The 12,702-nt window shown below is 39.1% G+C and overlaps 1 pseudogene; it reads right to left on the reverse strand.

Moving 5' to 3' along the window:
- Positions 1 to 6,170: 6,170 nt before the first annotated feature.
- Positions 6,171 to 6,382, reverse strand: LOC105463527 (large ribosomal subunit protein eL38 pseudogene; annotated as a pseudogene).
- Between the last annotated feature and the right edge of the window lie 6,320 nt (positions 6,383 to 12,702).

Raw genomic sequence — 12,702 nt, forward strand, 5'->3', positions numbered from 1 at the left:
TCTAACATTTAAGTCTCTAATCCATCTTGAATTAATTTTCGTTTAAGGAATAAGGAAATGATCTGGTTTCAGCTTTCTACTTATGGCTAGCCAATTTTCCCAGCACCATTTATTAAATAGGGAATCCTTTCCCCATTTCTTGTTTTTGTCAGGTTTGTCAAAGATCAGACGGCTGTAGATGTGTGGTATTATTTCTGAGGACTCTGTTCTGTTCCATTGGTCAAGATCTCTGTTTTGGTACCAGTACCATGCTGTTTTGGTTACTGTAGCCTTGTAGTATAGTTTGAAGTCAGATAGCGTGATGCCTCCAGCTTTGTTCTTTTGACTTAGGATTGTCTTGGCAATGTGGGCTCTTTTTTGGTTCCATATGAACTTTAAAGCAGTTTTTTCCAATTCTGTGAAGAAAGTCATTGGTAGATTGATAGGGATGGCATTGAATCTATAAATTACCTTGGACAGTATGGCCATTTTCACGATATTGATTTTTCCTATCCATGATCATGGTATGTTCTTCCATTTGTTTGTGTCCTCTTTTATTTCACTGAGCAGTGGTTTATAGTTCTCCTTGAAGAGGTCCTTTACATCCCTTGTAAGTTGGATTCCTAGGTATTTTATTCTCTTTGAAGCTATTGTGAATGGGAGTTCATTCATGATTTGGCTCTCTGTTTGTCTGTTACTGGTGTATAAGAATGCTTGTGATTTTTGCACATTGATTTTGTATCCTGAGACTTTGTTGAAGTTGCTTATCAGCTTAAGGAGATTTTGGGCTGAAACAATAGGGTTTTCTAAATATACAATCATATCATCTGCAAACAGGGAAAATTTGACTTCTTTTCCTAACTGAATACCCTTGACTTCTTTCTCTTGCCTGATTGCACTAGCCAGAACTTCCAACACTATGTTGAATAGGAGTGGTGAGAGGGGGCATCCCTGTCTTGTGCCAGTTTTCAAAGGGAATGCTTCCAGTTTTTGCCCATTCAGTATGATATTGGCTGTGGGTTTGTCATAAATAGCTCTTATTATTTTGAGATACATTCCATCAATACGGAATTTATTGAGAGTTTTTAGCATGAAGGGCTGTTGAATTTTGTCAAAGGCCTTTTCTGCATCTATTGAGATAATCATGTGGTTTTTGTCTTTGGTTCTGTTTATATGCTGGATTACATTTACTGATTTGCATATGTTGATCCAGCCTTGCATCCCAGGGATGAAGCCCACTTGATCATGGTGGATAAGCTTTTTGATGTGCTGCTGGATTCGGTTTGCCAGTATTTTATTGAGGATTTTCGCATCGATGTTCATCAAGGATGTTGGTCTAAAATTCTCTTTTTTTGTTGTGTCTCTGCCAGGCTTCAGTATGAGGATGATGTTGGCCTCGTAAAATGAGTTAGGGAGGATTCCCTTTTTTTCTATTGATTGGAATAGTTTCAGAAGGAATGGTACCAGCTCCTCTTTGTACCTCTTTTAGGATTTGGCTGTGAATCTGTCTGGTCCTGGACTTTTTTTGGTTGGTAGGCTATTAATTATTGCCTCAATTTCAAAGCCTGCTATTGGTCTATTCAGGGATTCAACTTCTTCCTGGTTTAGTCTTGGGAGAGTGTAATTGTCCAGGAAATTATCCATTTCTTCTAGGTTTTCTAGTTTATTTGCATAAAGGTGTTTATAGTATTCTCTGATGGTAGTTTGTATTTCTGTGGGGTCGGTGGTGATATCCCCTTTATCATTTTTTATTGCATCTATTTGATTCTTCTCTCTTTTCTTCTTTATTAGTCTTGCTAGCGGTTTCTCAATTTTGTTGATCTTTTCAAAAAACCAGCTCCTGGATTCATTGATTTTTTGGAGGGCTTTTTGTGTCTCTATCTCCTTCAGTTCTGCTCTGATCTTAGTTATTTCTTGCCTTCTGCTAGCTTTTGAATGTGTTTGCTCTTGCTTCTCTAGTTCTTTTAATTGTGATGTTAGGGTGTCAATTTTAGATCTTTCCTGCTTTCTCTTGTGGGCATTTAGTGCTATAAATTTCCCTCTACACACTGCTTTAAATGTGTCCCAGAGATTCTGGTATGTTGTATCTTTGTTCTCATTGGTTTCAAAGAACATTTTTATTTCTGCCTTCATTTCGTTATGTACCCAGTAGTCATTCAGGAGCAGGTTGTTCAGTTTCCATGTAGTTGAGCGGTTTTAATTGAGTTTCTTAGTCCTGAGTTCTAGTTTGATTGCACTGTGGTCTGAGAGACAGTTTGTTATAATTTCTGTTCTTGTACATTTGCTGAGGAGTGCTTTACTTCCAACTATGTGGTCAGTTTTGGAATAAGTGTGATGTGGTGCTGAGAAGAATGTATATTCTGTTGATTTGGGGTAGAGAGTTCTGTAGATGTCTATTAGGTCCGCTTGGTGCAGAGTTGAGTTCAATTCCTGGATATGCTTGTTAACTTTCTGTCTTGTTGATCTGTCTAATGTTGACAGTGGGTGTTGAAGTTTCCCATTATTATTGTATGGGAGTTTAAGTCTCTTTGTAAGTCTCTAAGGACTTGTTTTATGAATCTGGGTGCTCCTCGATTGGGTGCATATATATTTAGGATAGTTAGCTCTTCCTATTGAATTGATCCCTTTACCATTATGTAATGGCCTTCTTTGTCTCTTTTGATCTTTGATGGTTTAAATTCTGTTTTACCAGAGACTAGGATTGCCACCCCTGCTTTTTTTTGTTCTCCATTTGCTTGGTAGATCTTCCTCCATCCCTTTATTTTTAGCCTATGTGTGTCTCTGCATGTGAGATGGGTCTCCTGAATACAGCAAACTGATGGGTCTTGACTCTTTTTCCAATTTGCCAGTCTGTATCTTTTAATTGGACCATTTAGTCCATTTACATTTAAGGTTAATATTGTTATGTGTGAACTTGATCCTGTCATTGTGATATTAGCTGGTTATTTTGCTCTTTAGTTGATGCGGTTTCTTCCTAGCATCGATGGTCTTTACATTTTGGCATGTTTTTGCAATGACTAGTACCTGTTGTTCCTTTCCACGTTTAGTGCTTCCTTCAGGATCTCTTGTAGGGCAGGCCTGGTGGTGACAAAATCTCTAAGCATTTGCTTGTCTATAAAGGATTTTATTTCTCCTTCACTTATGAAACTTAGTTTGGCTGGATATGAAATTATGGTTTGAAAATTCTTTTCTTTAAGAATGTTGAATATTGGCCCCCGCTCTCTTCTGGCTTGGAGAGTTTCTGCCGAGAGATCTGCTGTTAGTCTGATGGGCTTCCCTTTGTGTGTAACCTGACGTTTGTCTCTGGCTGCCCTTAACATTTTTTCCTTCATTTCAACTTTGGTGAATCTGACAATTATGTGTCTTGGAGTTGCTCTTCTCGAGGAGTATCTTTATGGTGTTCTCTGTGTTTCCTGAATTTGAATGTTGGCCTGCCTTACTAGGTTGGGGAAGTTCTCCTGGATGATATCCTGCAGAGTGTTTTCCAACTTGGTTCCATTTTCCCTGTCACTTTCAGGCACACCAATCGGATGTAGATTTGTTCTTTTCATATAATCCCATATTTCTTGGAGGCTTTGTTCATTTCTTTTTCCTCTTTTTTCTCTAGACTTCTCTTCTTGCTTCATTTCATTCATTTGATCTTCAATCATTGATACTCTTTCTTCCAATTGATCGAGTCAGTTACTGAAGCTTGTGCATTTATCACGTAATTCTTGTGTCATGGTTTTTGTCTCTATCAGTTCGTTTACGGCCTTCTCTGCATTGATTATTCTAGTTATCCATTCTTCCATTCTTTTTTCAAGATTTTTAGTTTCTTTATGCTGGGTACGTAGTTCCTCCTTTAGCTCTGAGAAGTTTGATCGACCAAAGCCTTCTTCTCTCACCTCCTCAAAGTCATTCTCCATCCAGCTTTGATCCATTGCTGGTGATGAGCTGTGTTCCTTTGGAGGGAGAGATGCACTCTGATTTTTTGAATTTCTAGCTTCTCTGCCCTGCTTTTTCCCCATCTTTGTGGTTTTATCTGCCTTTGGTCTTTGATGATGGTGACATACTGATGGGGTTTTGGTGTGGTTGTCCTTTCTGTTTGTTAGTTTTCCTTCTAACAGTCAGGACCCTCAGCTGCAAGTCTGTTGGAGTTTGCTTGAGGTCCACTCCAGACCCTGTTGGCCTGGGTATCAGCAGCAGAGGCTGCAGAGGATAGAATATTGCTGAACAGCGAGTGTTGCTGTCTGATTCTTCCTCTGGAAACTTCGTTTCAGAGGTGTGCCCAGCTGTGTGAGGTGTGAGGTGTCAGTCTGCACCTAATGGGGTATGTCTCCCAGTTAGGTTACTCAAGGGTCAGGGACTCACTTGAGCATGCAGTCTGTCCATTCTCAGATCTCCACCTCCAAGCTGGGAGACCCACTGCTCTCTTCAAAGCTGTCAGATAGGGTCATTTACATCTGCAGAGGTTTCTGCTTTTTTTTGTTTAGCTGTGCCCTGCCACCAGAGGTGGAGTCTACACAGGCAGGCAGGCCTCCTTGAGCTGCAGTGGGTTCCACCCAGTTCGAGCTTTCTGGTGGCTTTGTTTACCTACTTAAGCCTCAGCAATGGCAGATGCCCCTCCCCCAGCCTTGCTGCTGCCTTGCAGTTAGATCTCAGACTGCTGTGCTAGCAATGAGTGAGGTTCCATGGGGGTGGACCCTCTGGGCCAGGTGTAGGATATAATCTCCTGGTGTGCCATTTGCTAAGACCCTTGGTAAAGCACAGTATTAGAGTGGGAGTTACCCAATTGATTTTCCAGGTGTTGTGTGTCTCAGTTTCCCTTGGCTAGGAAAAGGGATTCCCTTCCCCCTTGTGCTTCCCAGATGAGGTGATGCCTCACCCTGCTTCAGCTCTCGTTGGTCGGGCTGCACCAGCTGACCAGCACTGATTGTCCAGCACTCCCCAGTGAGATGAACCCGGTACCTCAGTTGAAAATGCAGAAATCACCTGTCTTCTGTGTCGCTCACACTGGGAGCGGGAGGCTGGAGCTGTTTCTATTCAGCCATCTTGCTCAGGATCCATTATAGATTTCTTATATAATTAAATATTGCTGTCTTGTATGAAAGTACTTTCAATGTACACAAATTGTGTGGCATCATACACTTCATTCTGTTCCTGACTTTTTCACTCAGCATTCTGGTTTCTAGTGTCTTCATGTTGCTGCACATATATCAAGACTGTTGCTTAATTGTTTTATAATACTCCCTAGTGCACATCCAGTACAAGCACTTCTCCAGGCACCCAGTAAGAAACCACAGATTGCTGACACCTCCCTGAAAAACAATGAACATCTTCATATATGCCCCATTATAGACCTGTGTGAGACTTTCTCTGGGATGAGAACGCAGACATCCCACCCATAACAATCTTCTGGATTCCCCATCTGCATTGCTGGGTCAGAGGATATGCATATTCTTAATTTGACCAAATAGGACCTCTCCAGTGTGACTACAGAGGCTCTCCAGTGTGACTACAACAGTCCGCATCCCCAACAGCACTGCTGAGGATCTTTACATCCCCCATCCCCATCTCCCTGCAACACTTGGCATGAGTTCCAGTTTTGTAAACTGTGCTCTGATAGATTTGAAGTTAATATTGTTGTTTAAATTTGCATCTCTTACAAATCCCAAACGAGTTTGAGCATCTTGTCATAAGTTAGATATCATTTAAAACTTATCCTTTTAGTTCCTTTTTCTCATGAATCACATGTTTTTTTCCTTTTACTAATTTTCTACTGTAATCCCCAAACTCTTCATCAGTTCTCTGTTACATGGCTATTTTCATGGAACAGAAAAGCTGATTTTGATGTAATTAAATACATCAATTTTAGCCTCAGGTTAGTGCTTTGGAGGTTTTCTATCTTAGATGGAATTCTACAATCTTTCCAGTAAATATAATGTTTGTTGTAGGTATTTGTCACATGACCTTTATAAATTGGGACATTCTCTTTTAAACCTGATTTTCTAAGAGTTTTTATTTTTAATCATGAAGTTATTGAATTTTATCCAATGCTTTTTCTGGCTGTATTATGATCATCCTATAGTTTTTCTCCTTTAGTATATTCATGTGGTGAGTTACATTGGCTCATTTTCTGATGTTGAATCAGCCTTGCTTTCTTGTTTTAAAGGATTTTTAATATTTTAATACAGTTCAGATCAGTGTTTGGTTCATTTCAGCTCCTTCACTGCAAAACCAGGGGCAGGGACTAGTTCAGTTTCTCTGCCTTCTCTTTGTCGGTGATGATCAGGGTATAAAGGAATCTGCTACATGGAACTTTAAACTTCACATTGTCCTTATTTTTCTTGATCTTGACAGATTTGGCATCCTTTCACCAGGCTGTAAGCAGAAAATCCTTGATTTATTCAATTTTCTGAGGCATGGTGATAAGGCACACCCAGTGCAGACTCATCCTTGCTTTTATGGAGACAAAACTTTCCTAATTTTGTATTATATCTAAGATAATAATATCTTACTTAATAAAAAAAATTATTGTTAGGGGCAGAGCAAGATGGTGGAATAGAAGCCTACACCTTTCATCCATTTCACTGGAACACCAAATTTTAATAACTACCTGCCCATGGAAAAGCACCATCACAAGAACCAAAACTTAGGTGAGGAATCATAGTACCTGCTTTTAACTTCATATCACTGAACAAGGCATTGAGGAGTGCAGGAGAGAGTCTCCAATCATGGACACCACACTTTCCCCATCTGCTGGCAGCAGAGAGAGGTGCAGAGAGAGAGAGAATCTGTGCACTTTGGGGAGGGAAAATGCAGCAACTTGGGGATTTTACATTGAACTGGGTGCTGCCCCATCACAGTGGGGAATAAAGCCTTGCTGGCCTCAACCAGCACCTGCACACAGAGGGAGCATTTGGAATAGCCCTAGCCAGAGGGAATTGCTCATCCCAGTGGTAAGAACTTGAGTTTTTCAGCAAGCCTCACTACTGCAGGCTGAAGTGCTCTGAGGGCCTAGGTAAACTTGAAAGGCAGTCTAGGACACAAGGACTGCAATTCCTAGGCAAATCCTAGTGCAAGGCTGGGCTGAGAGCCAGCGAGCTAGGGTGGTACCCAGTGAGAACTACTTGACCTAGGGAGACACTAGAGGGCGCAGCTAAGGAAGTGCTTGTGCTACTCCTCCCCCTAGGTCCAGGCAGAGCAGTTTGAAGCAATGAAAGTGACTCTTTCCTTCTGCTTGAGGAGGGCAGAGTGAAGAATAAAGAGGACTTTGTCTTGCATTTCGGAAACCAGCTCAGTCTCAGTAGGATAGTGTACCAGGTAGAGTCACGAAGCCCCTATTCCGGACACTAGCTCCCAAACCACATTTCAAGACATACCCTGGGCCAAAAGAGAACGCTCTTTCTTAAAGGGAAAGATCAGTCTGAGCAGGATTTATCATCTGCTAACTAAAGAGCCCTTTGGCCCTGAATAACCAGCAGTGATACCCAGGGAGTACACAATGGGCCTTGGGCTCTGAGACATGCTGTCTTCAGGGGAAACGCCACACATTTCCAGCTATGGCAACAATGGTGGGAGACTCCTTCTGTTTGAGAAAAGCAGAGGGAAAAGTAAATGGGACTTTGTCTTGCACCCTAGGTACCAGCTCTGCCACGATGGGGTAGAGCAGGCTCTTGGAGTCCCTGAGTCCAGGCTTAGGCTCTTGGATGACGTTTCTGGACATGCCCTGGGCAAAAGGGGAGCCCACTTCCCTGCAGGGTGAGTCCCAGGCCTGGCAGCATCCATCACAAGCTGACTGAAGAGCACTTGGGCTTTAAACGACATCAGCAGTGGCCTGGCAGAATCCCCCATGGGTTGGTGGTGGTGGTGGCCACAAAGAGAGGTCCCTCTGCCTGTGAAAAGGGAAAGGAAGAGCAGGAGGGACTTTGTATTGTGATTTGAGTTAGCTGCCATAAAATAGAGCATCAGGTAATTTGCTAAGGTTTTTACTTCAATCGCTGACTCCCAGACAGCATCTCTGGACATGCCTAGGGCCTTGGGGAACTCACCACCCTGAAGGGAAGGGCCTTGAACAAGACTCAATGCTGTGCTGGCTTCAAGTCTGCTCCAGTGCAGTCTCAGTAGTGGTGGCCACAGGAGTGCTTGCATCACCACACTCCCAGTTCCAGGTGACTCAGAACAGAGAGAAAGACTCTGTGTGTTTGGGAGAAAGTAAGGAAAATGAACAAGAGACTCTGTATGGTAATCCAAAGAATTCTTCCAGATTATATTCAAGATGACCAAGATGGTACCTCAGTGAGTCTACAAAAACTACAGCATTATTTGGATTGGGCACAAGTCCCTTTGAATATCTGGAAAGCCTTTCCAAGAAGGAAAGACACAAACCTAGACTGTGAAGACTACAATAAATACCTAACTCTTCAATGCCCAGACACCAACAAACATCTACAAGCATCAGTAATATACAGGAAAACGTGACACCACCAAATGAACTAGATAAGTCACCAGGGACCAAGCCTGGAGAAACAGATATATGATCTTTCAGACAGAGAATTCAAAATAACTTTTCTGAGGAAAGTAAAATTTAAGAAAACACAGAGAAGGAATTCAGAATTCTGTTAGATAAATTTAAGAAAGAGATTGAAATAATTAAAAAGAATCAAGCAGAAATTCTAGAGTTGAAAAATGCAATTGACATATTGAAGAATGCATCAGAATTTCTTGATAGTAGAATGGATCAAGCAGAAAAAAGAATTAATGAGCTTAAAGACAGGCTATTTGAAAATGTGCAGAAAGAAAAAAGAATAAAAAGAATAAAAAACAATGAGCAGGCCTATAAGATCCAGAAAATAGTCTCAAAAAAGCAAATATAAGAGTTATTGGCCTTAAAGGGGAGGTAGGGAAAGAAACAGGAGTAGAAGGTTTACCCAAAAGGATAATATCAGAGAACTCCCCAAGCCTAGAGAAAGATTTCAACATTTAAGTACAAGAAGGTTATAGAACATCAAGCATATTTAACCCAAAAAAGACTACCTCAAGGCATTTAATAATTAAACTCCGCAAGAGATAAAGAATGAATTCTAAAAACGGCAAGAGAAAATAAACAAATAACATACAATAGAACTCCAATACATCTAACAGCAGACTGCAGTGGAAATCTTACAGGCCAAGAGAAACTGGTATGACATATTTAAAGTGCTGAAAGAAAAATATTTCATCCTAGAATAGTATATTTGGCAAAAATATCCTTTAAGCACGAAGGAGAAATAAAGATCTTACCAGACCAACAAAAACTGAGGGATTTCATCAACATCACACCTGTCCTACAAGAAATGCTAAAGGGAGTTCTTCAATCTGAAATGAAAGGATATTAATGGGCAAGAAGAAATCATATGAAGGTACAAACCTCAATGATAATATTAAGGACACAGAAAAAAACAGAATAGTATAACACTGTAGTTGTGGTGTATAAACTTCTATCAACTTAAGTAGAAAGATTAAATGATGAACCAATAAAAAATAATAACTACAACAATTTGTCAAGGCATGGACAGAACAGTAAGACATAAAGAGAAACAACAAAAAGTTAAAAAGTAGGGGGACAAAATTAAAGTGTATCCCTTCTTTAGTATTCTTTTTGTGTGTGTGTTTGCTTATTTATGCAATCAGTTTTAAGTTATTACCAGCTTAAAATAATGGGCTGTAAAATAGTATTTTCAACCCTCATGGTAACTTCAAATTGCAAAACATACAGTGATAAACAAAAAATTAAAAAGCAAGAAATTAAATCATATCACCAGAGAAAATCACCTTCACTTTAAGAATGACAGGAAGGAAAAAAGGAAAATAAGACTGCAAAACAATGAGAAAATAGACCACAAACTGGCAGCAGTAAGTCCAATGTTATCAACAGTAATATTGAATGTAAATGGACTAAACTCTTCAATCAAAAGAAACAAAGTGGCTAAATGGATGAAAGAACAGGACGTAGTAATCTGTTGCCTACTAGGAACACACGATACACATAGACTGAAAGATACACATAGACTGAAAAATAAAGGGAAGGAAAAAGATATTCCATGAAAACTGAGCCCAAGAAAGAACAGGATTAGCTATACTTACATTATAAAAAACAAATTTCAAGACAAAAACTGTAAGAAGAGCCAAGAAAGTAATTATATAATGATAAAGTATCCATTCAGCAAGAGAATATAATAAATGTAAACATATATGCATCCAGCACTGCAGCAGCCACATTTATAAAGCAAAAATTATTAGAGATAAAAAAAAGAGATTGACCCCCAACAAAATAATAGCTGAAAACTTCAACACCTCACTTTCCACATTGGACAGATCTCCCAGAGAGAAAATCAACAACAAAAAAATTAGACTTCGTGTGCACTATAGAACAAATGGACCTAATAGATATTTACAGAATGTTTCATCCAATGGCAGCAGGATATACATTTTTCTTCTCAGCATGTGGATCATTCTTAAGGATAGACCATATGCTAGGTCACAAAATAAGTCTTAAAATATTCAAAAAAATTGCAATAATATCAAGCATTTTCTCTGACCGCATGGAATAAAACCACAAATTAATAACAAGAGGAATTTTGGAAACTGTACAACCACATAGAAATTAAACAATATGCCCCTGAATGACCAGTGTGTCAATGAAGAAATTAAGAAGGAAATTGACATTTTTTTTAAACAAATGATAATAGAAACACAACCTATAGGATACATCAAAAGAAGTACTAACAGGGACATTTATAACTTTAAATGCCTATATCAAAAAAGAAGAAAAACTTTAAATAAATTACCTAATGATACATCTTAAAGAACTAGAAAAGTGAGAGCAAACGAAACCCAAAAATTAGTAGAAGAAATGAGAAAATAAAGATCAGAGCAGAAATAAATGAAATTGAAATGAAGAAAATAATACAAAATGTCAGCCAGGCATAGTGGCTCATGCCTGTAATTTTATTATAGCACTTTGGGAGGCCAAGGCAGGGGAATGGCTTGAGCTCAGAAGTTTAAGACCAGCCTAGGAAACATGGTAAAAACCCATCTCTACAAAGAGTACAAAAAATTAGTCAGATGTGGTGGCACACACACACCTCTGACCACCTACTCAGGAGGATGAGGTGGGAGGATCACCTGAGCCCAGGAGGTCAAGGCTTCAGTGAGCTGTGATCATGCTACTGCACTCCAGCTTGGACAACATAGTGAGACTGTGTCTCAAAATAAAAAGGATCAATGAAACAGAAAGCTGGTTTTTTGAAAAGATAAACAAAATTGACAAGTCTTTAGCTTAGACTAAGAAAAAAAGAGAGATGACTCAAATAAATAAAAGCAGAGATGAAAAAGGAGACATTACAACTGATACTGCAAAAGTCAAAGGATCATTAGTAGCTACTATGAGCAACTATATGCCAATAAATTGGAAAATCTAGAAGAAATGTACAAATTCCTGGACACAACAACCTACAAAGATTGAACCATGAAGAAATTCAAAACCTAAGTACACCAATAAAAAGTAATGAGTTCAAAGCCACAATAAAAATCTCCCAGTAAAGAAAACCCCAGGACCCAATGGCTTCACTGTTGAACTCTATTAAACATTTAAAGAAGTAATACCGAGCCTACTCAAACTGTTCCAAAAAATAGAGTAAGAGGGAATACTTCCAAACTCATTCTACAAGGTTAGTATTACCCTGATACCAAAACCAGACAAGGACACATCAAAGAAAGAAAACTATAGGCCAATATCTCTGATGAATATTGATGCAAAAATCCTCAACAAAATATCCAGCAAATGAAATTCAATAATACATTAAAAAGATCATTCATCATAACCAAGTGAGATTTATCCCAGGGATAAAATGATGGTTCAACATATGCAAATCAATCAATGTGATACATCACATCACACTGAAGGACGAAACTCATATAATCATTTCACTTGATGCTGCAGAAACATTTGATAAAGTTCCACACCCCTTCACGATTAAAAAAACAAACAAACAAAACAAAACAAAACAAAAAAACCCTCAAAGACCTGAGTATAGAAGAAACATACCTTAATGTAATAAAAGCCACATACGATAGACCAACAGTTGGTATCATATTACATGGGGAATAACTGAAAGCTTTTCCTCTTAGATCTGGAACATGAGAAGGATGCCCACTTTTATCACTGTTATTCAACATAATACTGGAAGTCTTAATTAGAGCAATCAGACAAGAGAGAGAAATAGAGTATCCAAGTTGAAAGGAAGAAGTCAAATTATCCTTCTTTCCAGATGATATGATCTTATATTTAGAAAAAACTAAAGACTCCACCAAAAAACTATTAAAACTGATAAACAAATTCAGTAAAGTTGCAGGATACAGAATAAACATACAAAATCAGTAGCATTTCTATATGCCAATAGTGAACAATCTGAAAAAATACATCAAAAAATAATCCCATTTATAATAACCACAAACAAAATTAAATACCTAGGAATTAACCAAAACAGTAAAAGATGTCTACAATGAAAACTCTAAGTGGGGTGTGGTGGCTCATGCTTATAATCTCAGCTCTTTGGGAGGCCAAGGTGGGTGGATCACTTGAGGCCAGGAATTCGAGACCAGCCTGGCCAGCATGGCAAAACCCTGTCTCTACTAAAAATATAAGAAAAAAAATCATTAGCCAGGCATGGTGGTGCATGCCTGTAATCTCAGCTACTCAGG

Source organism: Macaca nemestrina, chromosome 3 (genome assembly GCF_043159975.1).
Source record: "Macaca nemestrina isolate mMacNem1 chromosome 3, mMacNem.hap1, whole genome shotgun sequence".
Lineage (NCBI taxonomy): Eukaryota > Metazoa > Chordata > Mammalia > Primates > Cercopithecidae > Macaca > Macaca nemestrina.